The sequence below is a fragment of the Salvelinus namaycush genome, chromosome 26 (genome assembly GCF_016432855.1).
Source record: "Salvelinus namaycush isolate Seneca chromosome 26, SaNama_1.0, whole genome shotgun sequence".
In the NCBI taxonomy this organism is placed as follows: Eukaryota; Metazoa; Chordata; class Actinopteri; order Salmoniformes; family Salmonidae; genus Salvelinus; species Salvelinus namaycush.
This window is the reverse complement of record NC_052332.1, coordinates 19747018-19760746: the sequence shown is the minus strand read 5'-3', so window position 1 is coordinate 19760746 and position 13729 is coordinate 19747018. Positions and strand designations below refer to the sequence as shown.

The window sequence follows — 13729 nt, the reverse complement described above, 5'->3', positions numbered from 1 at the left end:
TTGTTTGACCCAAAATTGAACAGCGCTTGTGCGGCCGATAGCTTAGCAGTTACAGCTTTGGGACAATAACCGAAAGGTTGCTTGTTCAAATCCCCGAGCCAGCAAGGTGGAAAAATACGCTGTTCTGTCCTAGAGCAATGCAACAGCTGCTCCCCGAGTGCCGATGACATCGATTAAGGCAGCTCTCCGCACCACTCTGATTCAGAGGGGGGGGGGGGGGGGGGGGGGGGGGTCGTGTTAAGTGTGTTATACACTTTTCGGTTTAATGCATAGTTGTGCAACTGACTAGGTATCCCCTTCCCCACTTTTATCAATGACAATTAACTTTTCTTCGTCCTACAAATCTGAAAGAAAACATTTATTTGAACAGTGTTTCGAACAGTATATACAAAATATCTATTAATTTGACGAGAGTATATAAAAACAAACAAATAAGTGGTGCAAATGTGTAAGGGGAGCAATGCCAAAATAAACTGATTGTGCATACTTTTTTTCAGTCAAACCCAAAATTAGGGCACGAGATGGCAGAGAGCGTTAACTGGTGATTTCACTACTTGACCTTGCGGCGGACACAGAGTCTGGTGAATGCCTTCTCGTCCCACTTGTGGGGGGGCAGCATGTGAGGTCCGTTATGGACACACAGGACGGTCATCTCATCTGCATACTGGAGGTTCTGCAGGAGCTAGAAAGAGAGAAACACACACACTGGGTGCGTTCGACCAGATCCATTTTGGCTCTATACCCATTTGAAGAGAAACAAGTTATTGTGTTTGAGAAGATTAAAAAAAAAACTCTCATGGGACGCTATTTAAATGTTATGGGACTCTAATTTTGGGATTCACTGTACTACTAACCTCTCTCCCCGTTTGCTTCAATGCTTCCTCTCTCTCTGTGTATCTCCTTTGCAGCCTGACTCACCACTGTCTGTAAAGAAAAGGTATTTTGTTATGAGAACTTATAGTAGCCCATCCTTTGATTATAACTAGCTTAATTTCAGTCAATTGTTCCTGCTGAAGTCAGGCTCCATTCAACATTAACTTCATCCTTCTAGCCAGCTAGTTATAGCTAGCTACCTGGCTAACAGCCAGAGCCCTTGAGTACCTAGCTAGCTAAACATCTGACTGAAATAGCAGCGACTCTTTTCCAGTTGTACACTCATTCTCCAAGAGTCAGGGGGCTTTTATTTGGGGGATGTATTGACACGGCAGGAGTCGAGAAATTTAAAAAAATAAATCCCACTGTCAGCGGCGTCTCCGCTACTTGTCAATCTAGGTCTCGGCTGAAGTAGTTTGTTTCACCTCTCGGGCCTATGTCGTGAGAGGAGTTTCCTGTTGGACAGAGTGGTGAATGAATGCGCTGCTAACAAGGTTAATCTGAGGAAACAGGCGAACATAACGAGCATACATGAATCATTCATAATCCCACACGTTCGCAGAGGTAGGCGCGATTAGAACTCAGATCTAGAAGCCTTCTGAGCGTTGATCAATGTTGGAAACGCAATAAGTGGGTAAACGATAATTAAAATGGTGAGTAAACCATAATTCACAAATATAAAAAGGTGTGTAAAAGGTGCTTATCCTCCACTACATCCCTGGTTGGGTCTGGCAAAACCAATTCATAAACATCAATATCCTGCCAGGCCGAATTGAATCTACATTTGCCTGGCATTTTAGTTATCGATGTGATGTTTGTCGCCGCCTAATCAGTCAGTTCTGTACCTGCCTGGCTGAGTGGCAGTGTGGGTGGAATGAGTGAGCTCTCCTGACACGAAACACGTGTAGGGAAATAAAACTCTGTAGTGTGCCTGGAAATTAATTTGCAAGACCAATACATTTCTACTATTTTTCATATTAACATATAGTGCAGTCGGAGAGTATACAGACCTTCACTTTTCACCATTTTGCTACGTTACAACCTTAATCTCAAATGGAATAAATAATCCCCCCCCCCCTCAATCTAAATACAATACCCCATAATAACAACGTGAAAACAGGTTTTGAAAAACAGAAATGCCTTATTTAAATAAGTATTCAGACCCTTTGCTATGAGACTCGAAATTGAGTTCAGGTGCATCCTGTTTCCATAGATCATACTTCAGATGTTTCTACAACTTGGGAGTCCACTTGTGGTAAATTCAATTGGACATGATTTGGAAAGGCACACACCTGTCTATATAAGGTCCCACAGTTGACAGTGGATGTCAGAGCAAAAACCAAGCTAGGATGTCGAAGGAATTGTTCATAGAGCTTCGAGACAGGATTTTGTCGAAGCACAGATCTGGGGAAGGGTACCAAAACATTTCTGCAGCATTCAAGGGCCCCAAGAACACAGTAGCCTCCATCATTCTTAAATGGAATAAGTTCGGAACCACCAAGGCTCTTTCTAGAGCTGGCCGCCCAGCCAAACTGAACAACTGGGGAAGAAGGCCTTGGTCAGGGTGCTGACCAAGAACCCAATGGTCACTGACAGAGCTCCATGGTTCCTCTGTGGAGATGGGAGAACCTTCGCAGCACTCATCAATCAGGCCTTTGTGGTAGAGTGGCCAGACGGAAGCCACTACTCAGTAAACAAGGCACATGACAGCCCGCTTGAAGTTTTCCAAAGACTCTCAGACCATGAGAAACAAGTTTCTCTTGTCTGATGAAACCAAGATTGAACTCTTTGGCCTGAATGCAAAGCGTCACGTCTGGAGGAAACCAGGCACCGCTCATCACCTGGCCAATACCATCCCTACGGTAAAGCACGGTGGTGGCAGCATCATGCTGTGGTGGTGGCAGCATCATGCTGTGGGGATGTTTTTGAGCAAGCAGGGACTGGGAGACTAGTCAGGATCGAGGCAAAGGTGAACAGAGCAAAGTACAGAGAAATCCTTGATGAAAACCTGCTCCAGAGCGCTCAGGATCTCAGACTCACCTTCCAACAGGACAACGGGCCAAAACACACAGCCAAGACAATGCAGGAGTGGCTTCGGGACAAGTCTTTGAATGTCCTTGAGTGGCCCAGCCAGAGCCCGGACTTGAACCCAATGCAGTGACGCTCCTGACAGAGCATGACAGGATCTGCAGATAAGGATGGGAAAAACACCCCAAATACAGGTTTGCCAAGCTTGTAGCATCATACCAAAGAAGAGTTGAGGCTGTAAATCGCTGCCAAAGGTGCTTCAAAGTACTGAGTCAAGGGTCTGAATACTTAAGTAAATGTGATATTTCTGTTTTTTTTAATACATTTTTTACCCGTTTTACCTGCTTTGTCATTATGGAGTATTGTGTGTAGATTGATGAGGGAAAAAACAATTTAATCCATTTTAGAGTAAGGCTGTAACGTAACAAAATGTGGAAAAAGTGAATGAGTCTGAATACTTTCCGATGCACTGTATTTGATCATTTTATGTTATCCTCTCATTTTAATTTAAGTACTTTTCAAGTACCATCTTGAGAAAATCTCTGATTTTCAAGGTATTCCAGTACTTGTGCCAAATTCAAGTACTTTAAGCTCCTTGTGAACCCTGAACAGGTTGTGTGTGGCGTGCTTACCTCGTTCTCTGAGTGCAGATCCACCTCCCCGGCACACTGCATGGAGCAGAAGAAATCACTGAACTTCTCATTGATCTGCTCTACCAGTTGCTTCAGAGGGTTCAGCCAGCACTCCTTAGCCTGTCAACAGAGAGAGGGCGAAGGCCTCAGGAAGGAAACATTACTCTCTGTAAGACAACACACCTGAACATGCACTTTGAGGCAAGTACACTAGCAAACACAGATTTTCTAGATTGTGTATTTTCAGAGACCAATTTTGCACCTGCTTTTTTATGACGTATTGAAATAACAAAAAATATGAAGGAAAAAGATAACGCAGGTTAAAATCAGGTACGGAACTATTTAAAGGCAATTTCACATTTAAGCTTTGTTTTTGTAATCCTCATTTAAAAAAAAAAAACAGGTCAATCTTGCACAGGTGCAAAAGCTTAGTAAATCTGACCAATCCAAACACTGAAGTACCTCTGATATGTTCTGTCTGTAGGTGTCAAGGGCATTGCTCTTGTCATCCAGCTCTTTCTCCAGGTTCTTGATCTCCTGCTCTCTTCTGTTGTACTCATCCACCACCTGGGGAAGAGGGGGGGTTAAATAGTGAGGCAGAATCTATGATCTCAGACACACACACCAGTGGCATACTGCAAAAAAAATTACTTCCTACAATTCCACACATTGCCATGGGGCATAAAGGAAAAAGTGCAGTTTTATAGTTAATCTCATGCTATTTTACAAATTTTTCCATGAGGCTGAGGGAAAATGTTGCAGTTTTAAAGCTAATTTCTTGCTATTCTACACATTATGCCCTGAGGCTGAGAACATTTTTGCGGTTTACCGCCCTGCGGGGGTGTGTGGTATGCCAGACACGCGCGCACACTGCATGCTTAGAGGAGCCTTCCAACTTACATTCTCACGGAGGCCAGTGAAGCACTCTGCCCTGGACCTCTCCTCATTCAACATGGCATCCATCCAGAGCGTTGGGCAGCTGACTGAAGGCCTACACAACACAAATTAAGAAATACACAAATTAATGAATAGAGGAATGAATTTAACCTGGTAGAATGAATGGACGACTCCGTTTTGAGTTTTGCCGAGGTTACTGTATTGACCGTGTGTAGGTCTGGGGGTACAACACTCTCCCCAGGATACATGTTACAGATCTCCCTGGCCCTCCTCAGCATGCCCTTACATTTCTCCAATAGACAGGCCTTACGCTGCTCCAGCATGGCACACGCTTGCTGCGAGGGGGAGAAGAGGAAACACACACGGTTAGCACTCAGCAAATCATACATTAAATATTGTGTTGTGTAATAGTTTAGTGTGTGTGCGCGTGTGACCTCTAGGACCCTGAGCTCAGCCGAGCCCTCCTTGCAGTCCGTCTCCAGCTTGGTCTTCTCTGCTGTCATGCCCACGGTCTCTAGAGCCATGTACACCTTCTCCATACTCAACCTAGCCCTCAGCTGGAGAAGGAAAAAGAGAAGGCGAGAGTTGAATAAAAATAAAGGGTTTTAGTATACACATCTCATGTAACATAGAATCTGTGTATATAGAGCCTTCAGTATTAACCCGTGACAGTACCTTCATGTGGGCCATGAACTCAGCCACAATGGACACCTTCTGGGAGTTGACTGCAGAGATCTGGGCCTTAGTCTCTTCCTCAGCCTTTTGCAAGTCAATGCCCCCCTGCTCCATCTGCCGAAGACTACACACAGAAGAGGAAATAGTATGTGAGAACAAATACGAAGCTTATTGTCTAAAAGTTTACACTGTGTGTGTGTGCCACCCACCTGTCCTGCTTGGTGCTGATCTTCTGTTCCAGCTGTCTCTTTTTGCCCTTCAGTTCCGAAAGCGCCTTCTTCTGGGCCCGCAGCTCGTTGTCACGGCGATCCTGTTTGGCAGCACGTTCCTGCATGGCTATCATCTGTGCGTCGATGGCCTGCATGCTCTTCTCAGCTGCCTGGGCATGGCCAAAGGTCAAAGGTTACACTTCACTTTCAAGGTGTAATGCTATGCTAAGCATCTGGTTATTACTACAAGTTATCTATGCCAACTAGCCTCATTGTGTGTCTATGATATAAATGTATTACTATGGCAGGTGTCGAGTCAATCTTAAGAAAGTTCCTTTCCTATGTGAAATTACAAAAATATACTGACTGCTAATGGACAGTTTATAGCATGTGTTATTTCAAATTCATATTTTTCCTGGCCTCACACTGATCTGCTCCTCCAGATGGCGTTTGTCCTCGGCCATGGTGAGGTACTGGGAGGGCCGCACAGCAGAGTTACTGGTGCTGGTCTTGCCTGAGTAGAAGGACTTCTTCAGGGGAGTACTTCCCCTCAGCTGTGTAGAGCACCTTCAGATAAGGCTCCTCAATCACCTGACAAACATATATGGTCAAAGGATTATTGAGGTGAAATACTAGGGATGTGACAAACTGACCAACAGTTTTTTATTTGATTAAAATCGGTTTTCCGTTAAAACGATAACCCCCAAAAAATCATACAATTCCACATCAATTAACAATGCAGAATAATTTCCCTATTATGCATGCATGACTGCTAGGGCTATATTATATCTACCAGACATAGGACGCAGCTACAGTAACGTGTCAATAGCAACAATTGATAACTTTTCAGACAAAAATACATTAAAAAAGCTGCATCAGAAGCGTCTAACTTTTCAGAAATCTGCTCCGGCATAGAATGTTCTGTATTGTATCCCTGACAATAAACATTGGGGATTGATGTGCTGCTGTGTTTTTTTATGGTAGGGTAGTTAGATGTGTTTTTTTCCTACTAAATGTCTTTGTATGTCACAGTATTTAAATGTCTGCGTGCAGGCAACAAACAGGCAGGTTGCTCGCAGGCAGTTTGAGATTATTTGATTGACAGTTCTGGTCGCCTAGTGATGAATGTTAGTCCTGCTTCAGAAGCGGCATTCCTTTACAGACAAGTAAAATGCCCGTTCATATGTCTAGAGGTTTCGTGTCGGTATTTAAAAAGCCGTAGTGTAGCCTACCCTAACAGACAAACATGCCAGCAGCCTAATGTAATTTCATATGAGACAACAGCACCCCCACCCACTCAGTAACGAAGAGTAGGCTATCCTGTGCTCGTTAGACTGGCCTGAAGATACCTCTGTATCCCGGCAACATCGGTGTCATGAAAAGGCTAGGATATTCTACACGCAACAGACCAAAGAATGAACACACACACTTGCATCATTAGTGAAGAGAAAAAGCAGGCAGGCCAACACGAGGGAGAAAGAATGGAGCAGGGAGAACCATGAGCATATATCGTGGTAATCTGCGTCTCACAATGTCTTGTCTCACATGCTTTGTAGTAGCCTAAAGTTCACCTCTTTCTCTCTGGTTTTACTTACATTACACAACTTTCCCCAGGCCTTTATAGCCTATTGTCTAATATATTTTGTTAGGGATTTTCTTAACATTAGGGATCCCAATTTAACAGTCACACCCCTAGTTTGGAGCATTTTATATTCCAGTCTGTTCAGAAATCAAATAAGATATGAAAGTGACATCATTTGTTGAAATTTAAAAAAACCTCCATCCTCCCAGCCACTCTGGGGTATGGAACGTACCGTCTTGATCACGGCTTTGGTTTGGTACGTTCCCACGGGAATATCGTGCACCTTGTACTGGTTGCAGAGGTAGCTCATAACCTCTTCTGGAGCATCGAAGAGCTCCCGCAGGTACGCAAAGAACCCGAAACGCCTACAGACAGAAAAAGAAAAATGCATCTTACACATACAAATGGAAGGGTTAGGATTAGGGTTGAGGTTAGGTATAGGCTTGATACATTTACAATCCATATTGGGACAGTATGAGAGGACTACTCACTTCAGGGACTCAATGGGTCGGGAAGGGGGGCGTGTGGCACAGGACTCCTCAGGAGCAAAGACTGAATTCACCCTCAGGATCTGGCTGTCACGTACCTGAGGCCAAGGACAAATCCATTATAACTTTTCCCACTGTATATAGTTCCTTTAACTAGAGCCTATAAGAATGAGGGCCTGGGCAGGTGGGTCACATGGTCAGTAAACCTTTGACTTAACCAAATTTCCATGACCAACAATTGTATATGTATAAACACATGTATGTATAAAAAAGTAAGCATGTGGTATCGACTCTGGGAGGATGCTCTCTGATCCGATACCATCACCTGTCGTTGTGCAAGGCACTTAAGCCCCCACAATGCAGAACACCTGTTAGGTAACTACATAAAACACGTGGTCAACCCTCAGTGAGCTACTGGGTGTCAAGGCTTTTGATCAAGCTCTGCTCAAACACAGAGCCAGTCTATCAAGGTCCGGTTGAGCAGCTAATTTCTAAAAATGTGGTTCATTAGAGGGGGACTGGAATAAAAGCCTGCACACCCAGTAGCTCTCCTGGAGGATGGTTGACCAAATGGCTATCGTAGGTTACAAATATTTTTATTCAGCTGAAGCAAGCCCACAAATTTTCTTCAGGAAATATACCTTTTCGATTTGAGTCATATTTATATATCTTAGCTACCTTAGTCGTGTTTTCTTTGCAGGCTGACTAGCATCTATTGAGTTGCAATGTTCCATACATTGCCCAAACGAACTGGAAGTATCCACATAATCCAAAAGGTTACATCAAATATTTTTTCCTAAAATTACTATTCGCAAATTATAATTTTTATTCACATGATTAGATTCACCACAATTGAACCGAATCCCAACTAATATAATGGCAAAGTGAATTGTTCGTTTTGTCAAAAAGAATAGTTTCAATTAATCATACGAATTGTTCAAAAAAGTTAATCAACTTTATATGGCCTTTTTTGTGATTGTCGGTGAAACGATTTGGGATATGACGAAAACCTTAATACACGCTAATAATAGTTAAACAGTTAACTAGAGGGTACTATATATATATATATATATATATATATATATATATATATATATATATATATTTGTTTTGAATTGGCTACCTAGTTATTAGTCTGTTCTCTATAATATTTTACAGGCTAGGCCTATCTGCTGCTACAATGTCTGACTGTCCCGCTTCTCCTTGAGCAACAGCCCACTTGTCTCGAACCCCAACAGGTGACGCGCGCAACCACAGACACGTTAGTGTCATTCCAATCCTGGCTGACATGTTATCAATTAAATAAAAAGAAACCTATTTAAAAACTGTGCCTAAATAAATTACATTAACAGAAACTATTAAATTAATTTCTATGACTTTTCCAAACCTTTTAGAATTTTATAATTTTCCAAAACTTTTCCAGGCCTGGAAAAGACCATTTAAAAATTCCATGACTTTTCCAGGATTTTCATGAATGTACAAACCCTGCCTTATATCATTGTAGACAGAGCATTGTGATATTATTGTATTGGCAGTTGAATTTCTTTCTGAATCTATTGCTGACCCTTCTCACCTCTGTCATTAACTTCTCCATGTCCTCTCTCTTCTGGAAGATGAAGGCCCACACTGATCTGATAGAACAGAACGTTTAATTCAACAAAATGCTACTACGGACTTTCAAATTCTGTTTACATAGTCATACATACTATTCTTTGAACCAAGTAGTCTTGATTGAAAAAAGCCCTCCGTGCTACAACAAACAAACAAAAGTATGAGGGGTGCTCAACAACTACAATGATACTTCAAAGTATTAGGACAGGGCCAAGACAAATAGTATGCTCTCACCACTAGCATCTTTGGTTCATAGACGTTGCCACTGAAGAGGTGTTTGTTCTGCCTCAGCCACTTGACGGCAGCGTAGGTGTCCTTGGAGCGCCCTCTCAGGTTCTCCTCCTTGATCTTCATCATGTCATCCAGACTTCTCAGCCTGTTCTTCAACACTACAGGAAACAGGGAGTTTAGCACCAAGTCAAATGGTATGTGTTACACTTCACCATGGTTAAAATGGTGCAGTAAGGCACTGTGCCAAAACTCCTCAGAGCCTGTGTCTCTCCTACGTCTACACTCTCCGTTCAGGTTGGCCTTCTCCTCATGGATGTGCCTCAACTCGGCGTTCACCACGTCGAGCCGCGGTGTCACGTCCAATTGGTCGCCCAGGTTAGCCACCTCTGCCCGCAGGTCGTCAATCATGCATCGGGTGTTGCTGACTCGCTTCTGCCGGTCCGCCTACTCAGTCTGCTTCAGGCTGAATGCCTGCTTGATGTCCTCAATCTAGAGGGATAAGGGAGGATCAAGCATTTGTACATGTATTTTTATGTCATACTTTCTCATTGGTATCAAGAGAGTATAAAAGGCAGAAATAGAGAAAGAAAACAGCGCCAGACCTCTGTGCTTACTGTCCAGGTGGTCCCGTTTCTGTTTACACTTCTGAGGCCTCCCTGACGCTGGCCGTCTGGAACACAACAAGGATACATCACCACCAGTCCATGGGCTACACAACACACTGGTTCCCAAATGTCTTTGCAGTATCACCCACCAAGTAAATATAACCCATGCTTCTACCCAGGTCCCCGTTTCAAAATGAATCGACCCTGGAACTAAGTGGAATAAATGGACATCCCCATCCAGCGCAGCTACACAGCCCAGGAAGCCTGTCTGACCTTGTCTTTCATTTGGTTCTCGATGGGCCTCAGCTGGCTGTCGATGTGCTGGATCTTCTTCAGCATTTGGGCCTGGGACTCCCTCACGGTTTTTAGCTGCTTCTTGGCATCCTCCCTCTCCTTCTTCACCCCCTCCAGCTCATTACAGGCGGTCTCATATTCCTGGAGAGGACAGAAAGGGTTGACAAAGATTAACATATTCACATAACATTCATATAAACACACTCACGTGCAATTTGTTTTTACATGGAGGATAATCTACCCATGTCCAGTGTTTTATTGCAAGCTATGAATGACTACAGGGTTGTATTCATTAGTGCACAACATAGCAAAATGTTTTGCAACGGAAACAGTTTACATCATGTTGTAGTGTCTGGAGTAAGCGGTTTACGTTGGTGTGCATAATAAAAACGTGTGTCAGATGATCTTGCTATTGAAACTCACCACCCAGGGTTTCTTCTTATCCAGCATTTTAATCATGTCCAGGTGTCTCTTCTTCTCATAGTAGCGCTCCACGTCATGCTTGTTCCGTTCATTCCTCTGCTTGAACTTCTCCAGGGCGCTGGCCTTCTCCTTCTACCAAAAAACAATACCAGCATACCTTTTAACTTGCTCTCCCCTGAGTGGTCAACACTGCAGCAAAAACTTCTTTATAAAAGAAGAAGCAATGAGTCCCCATTCATCCATAAAGCTCGAGTTAAAACTGTGCTCACCTCCAGTTCCCTCTCTTTGGTGCGGAAGGTCTTGAGCTTGCAGTGCTACTCGTACATCTCTGGAGGCCCCACTGACTTCTCTGTGGCCTCTAGCAGCTCAATCTTGGTCATCTTGGCAAACTCACCCAACTTCTTCTGCAAAGTCACAGGGCAGGAGGCAAAGGGTGGTCAGAAAATTGGAAGGAGTAGGACGTTAGCATTCAAGTAAAAAAATAAAAATAAAACTCCAAGTTTACACTCACCTGTGGCAGGAACTGGCAGAGGTTGCTTACTTGGATCTGTAGAGCCTTCACCTCCTCCCCCACAGCCTTCTGGCTGGAGTGTCTCCCATTCAGCATCCACACTGACTGGTTATTCTCCACGTGGATCTCTCTGTTGATCACCAGGTTCCCCCGGCCTTGTACCTGAAAACACAGGTGGGGTTCCATTTATGTTATTATACCCACTATTGGAGACATATGGGAATCAGTGTGATGGCATTTCTGATTTAATCAATAACAGACTTACAATTTAATCTCAAACGATCCTTTGTTGCACCCACGCTTCACGTACAGCCCAACCTTGTCAGAATAATACAAGTTATCAATTAAATTCTGTACAATCAAATACAAACCCCCAAACAAACAGAAATTAAGTACAATATAGAGTGCCATACATGCAACAATCCAAAATAATGCTATGGAAAGTTTGAAGTTCTTGAAGTTAAATAAAGGTTAAATAAAAATTGACAACACATCCCAGTTGTAGCTAGCTAAAGTTAGTAATGTTACACTTGTTAATAAATAGCCAACTACCTTGTCCCCTCTGCCCAGGATGGTAGTCTTTCCTGCCAGACCCAGACATATGGCACAGACAATACTGGACTTCCCAGTTCCATTGGCTCCCACAATCATGTTCAGGTTTGGTCCAGGGTGAACTATGGAGTGGTCGTAGGTTCTGTGTGAAGGAGTGAATTGTGTCAGCTTAATTTAAGTGCAGCAACTTTATCTAATAGTTAGCACATTCAGTTAGTTAACGTTAGGTAGCCTCGGCTACAATACAACAACCTATGACGGACACAAGCACATTCAGCAACTTTGAAGCTTGCTAGCACATTTAGTTAGCTACAAGACTTGGTCATATACAGAATTACCATCATCTTTGACTCGGTTGTTCATGCCAAGTAGGTGTCTCTCTGCAAAACAGCAACATCTCTCACAGCTAGCTAAGTTACCTAACTAGCTAGATCAGCTTACTTCAAACATTTCACAAGGCTAACGTATGCTAGCACACAAGAGACGTAGCTAACGTTAGGTAAATCGCCATCACGTCATTGTGGTTAGCTAGCTTGTTTGTTTGTTTGTTTGTTTGGGAGCATTTCAAAGGGGAGTTGACTCACAGGAAGTTTTGCATTATGATGCAAAGTATGGATCATTCGACAAAACCAGGCATTTTACCATCTCCAACGGGACGTGGGTCAGTTTCAGTACCAGAGGACGAGCTAACTTCATTATTTGATGTTTGTGTGTTCATTACGTTACTTACTCGTTTCCTTTTGCCCACAGAAGCCATGTTGTTCTTGAAAATTATAAGATGCGCTAGCAGTCTGTCACTGCGATTCGAGCGCCCACTGTGGAAGGTTTTCGATTGATGATTGGACAAGGTGGATCACGTGTAGTTAATCAACAAAACAACATGCAACACATTCTTCTATTGCCGCCACCAACTGGACAAGTTGAAACCAAAACAAGGTAAAAAGAAAATCCATACGTGATAGGGAAACTAACTTACTTCACCCAAATAAAAATAGTACATATACAAAACAAAATTCCCACATTTCTTCTTTCAATACTCCATATCTCCCTTCTCAGGCTCTAGGACCTAGGAGGGTGGTACGGCTTGTGATAATATTCCATGTTACTCCTTCACCGAGAAGTCTTTCAGCCCCAGGAACCGCTCCTCCTCTTCCACAATGATTTCTATCTTCCTGGACTTGCTTTCCACCTTGGCAGTGCCATTTATCACCATAGCTATAAAGGCCACAAATTCCACCTTCTTAACCTTTAAAATGTCAGGATCCTGCTGGTGAAAGGCAACCCCTGCAGCCTGCAGTGAAGGCCTATCCACCACCATGGACTCTTCATGTGCACCATTCCAACCCTCAAACCTTTTAACAGCTGCTGCATATGATATGCTCTGGATAGCCCTGACTTTGGCCTCCTCATTCTCTTTCACCCTTGTGGAGCATTCGAAAGACGTAGCTTCATGGTTCCCACCACAATTGCGACATGTCACATTTATCCCTTTTATAACACATAATATGATATTTTCCACAACTTGGACATCTCAGCTTCTCCCTTCTGCAAACACTTGAAACATGACCAAAAGCTTTACAATGATCACACTGTATTGGTCTTGGGATAAATTATCTAACTCTGTAGTTAATATACCCTAAATGTACTTGAGTAGGGAGAGACTCCATATCAAAAAACAAAAGAACAGAGACTCTTCACTTTTTCTTCATTCACCACACAATTAATCCGATGTGCATCAATCACTCCAGGAAGAGTTTATTTGTATTTTTTTAATTTAACCCTTATTTTACTAGGTAAGTTGACTGAGAACACATTCTCGTTTACAGCAACAACCTGGGGAATAGTTACAGGGGAGAGGAGGGATGAATGAGCCAATTGTAAGCTGGGGATGATTAGGAGACCATGATGGTATGATTGCCTGGACACCTGGGTTAACACCCTTACTCTTACAATAAGTGCCATGGGATCTTTAGTGACCACAGAGAGTCAGGACACCCATTTAACATCCCATCCAAAAGACAGCACCCTACACAGGGCAATGTCTCCAATCACTGCCCTGGGGGTATTGGGATATTTTTTGTAGACCAGAGGAAAGGGTGCCTCCTACTGGCCCTCCAA

General features: G+C 43.2%; 1 pseudogene; it reads right to left on the bottom strand.

Moving 5' to 3' along the window:
* Positions 1-337: 337 nt before the first annotated feature.
* Positions 338-12824, bottom strand: LOC120020989 (annotated as a pseudogene).
* Positions 12825-13729: the final 905 nt, after the last annotated feature.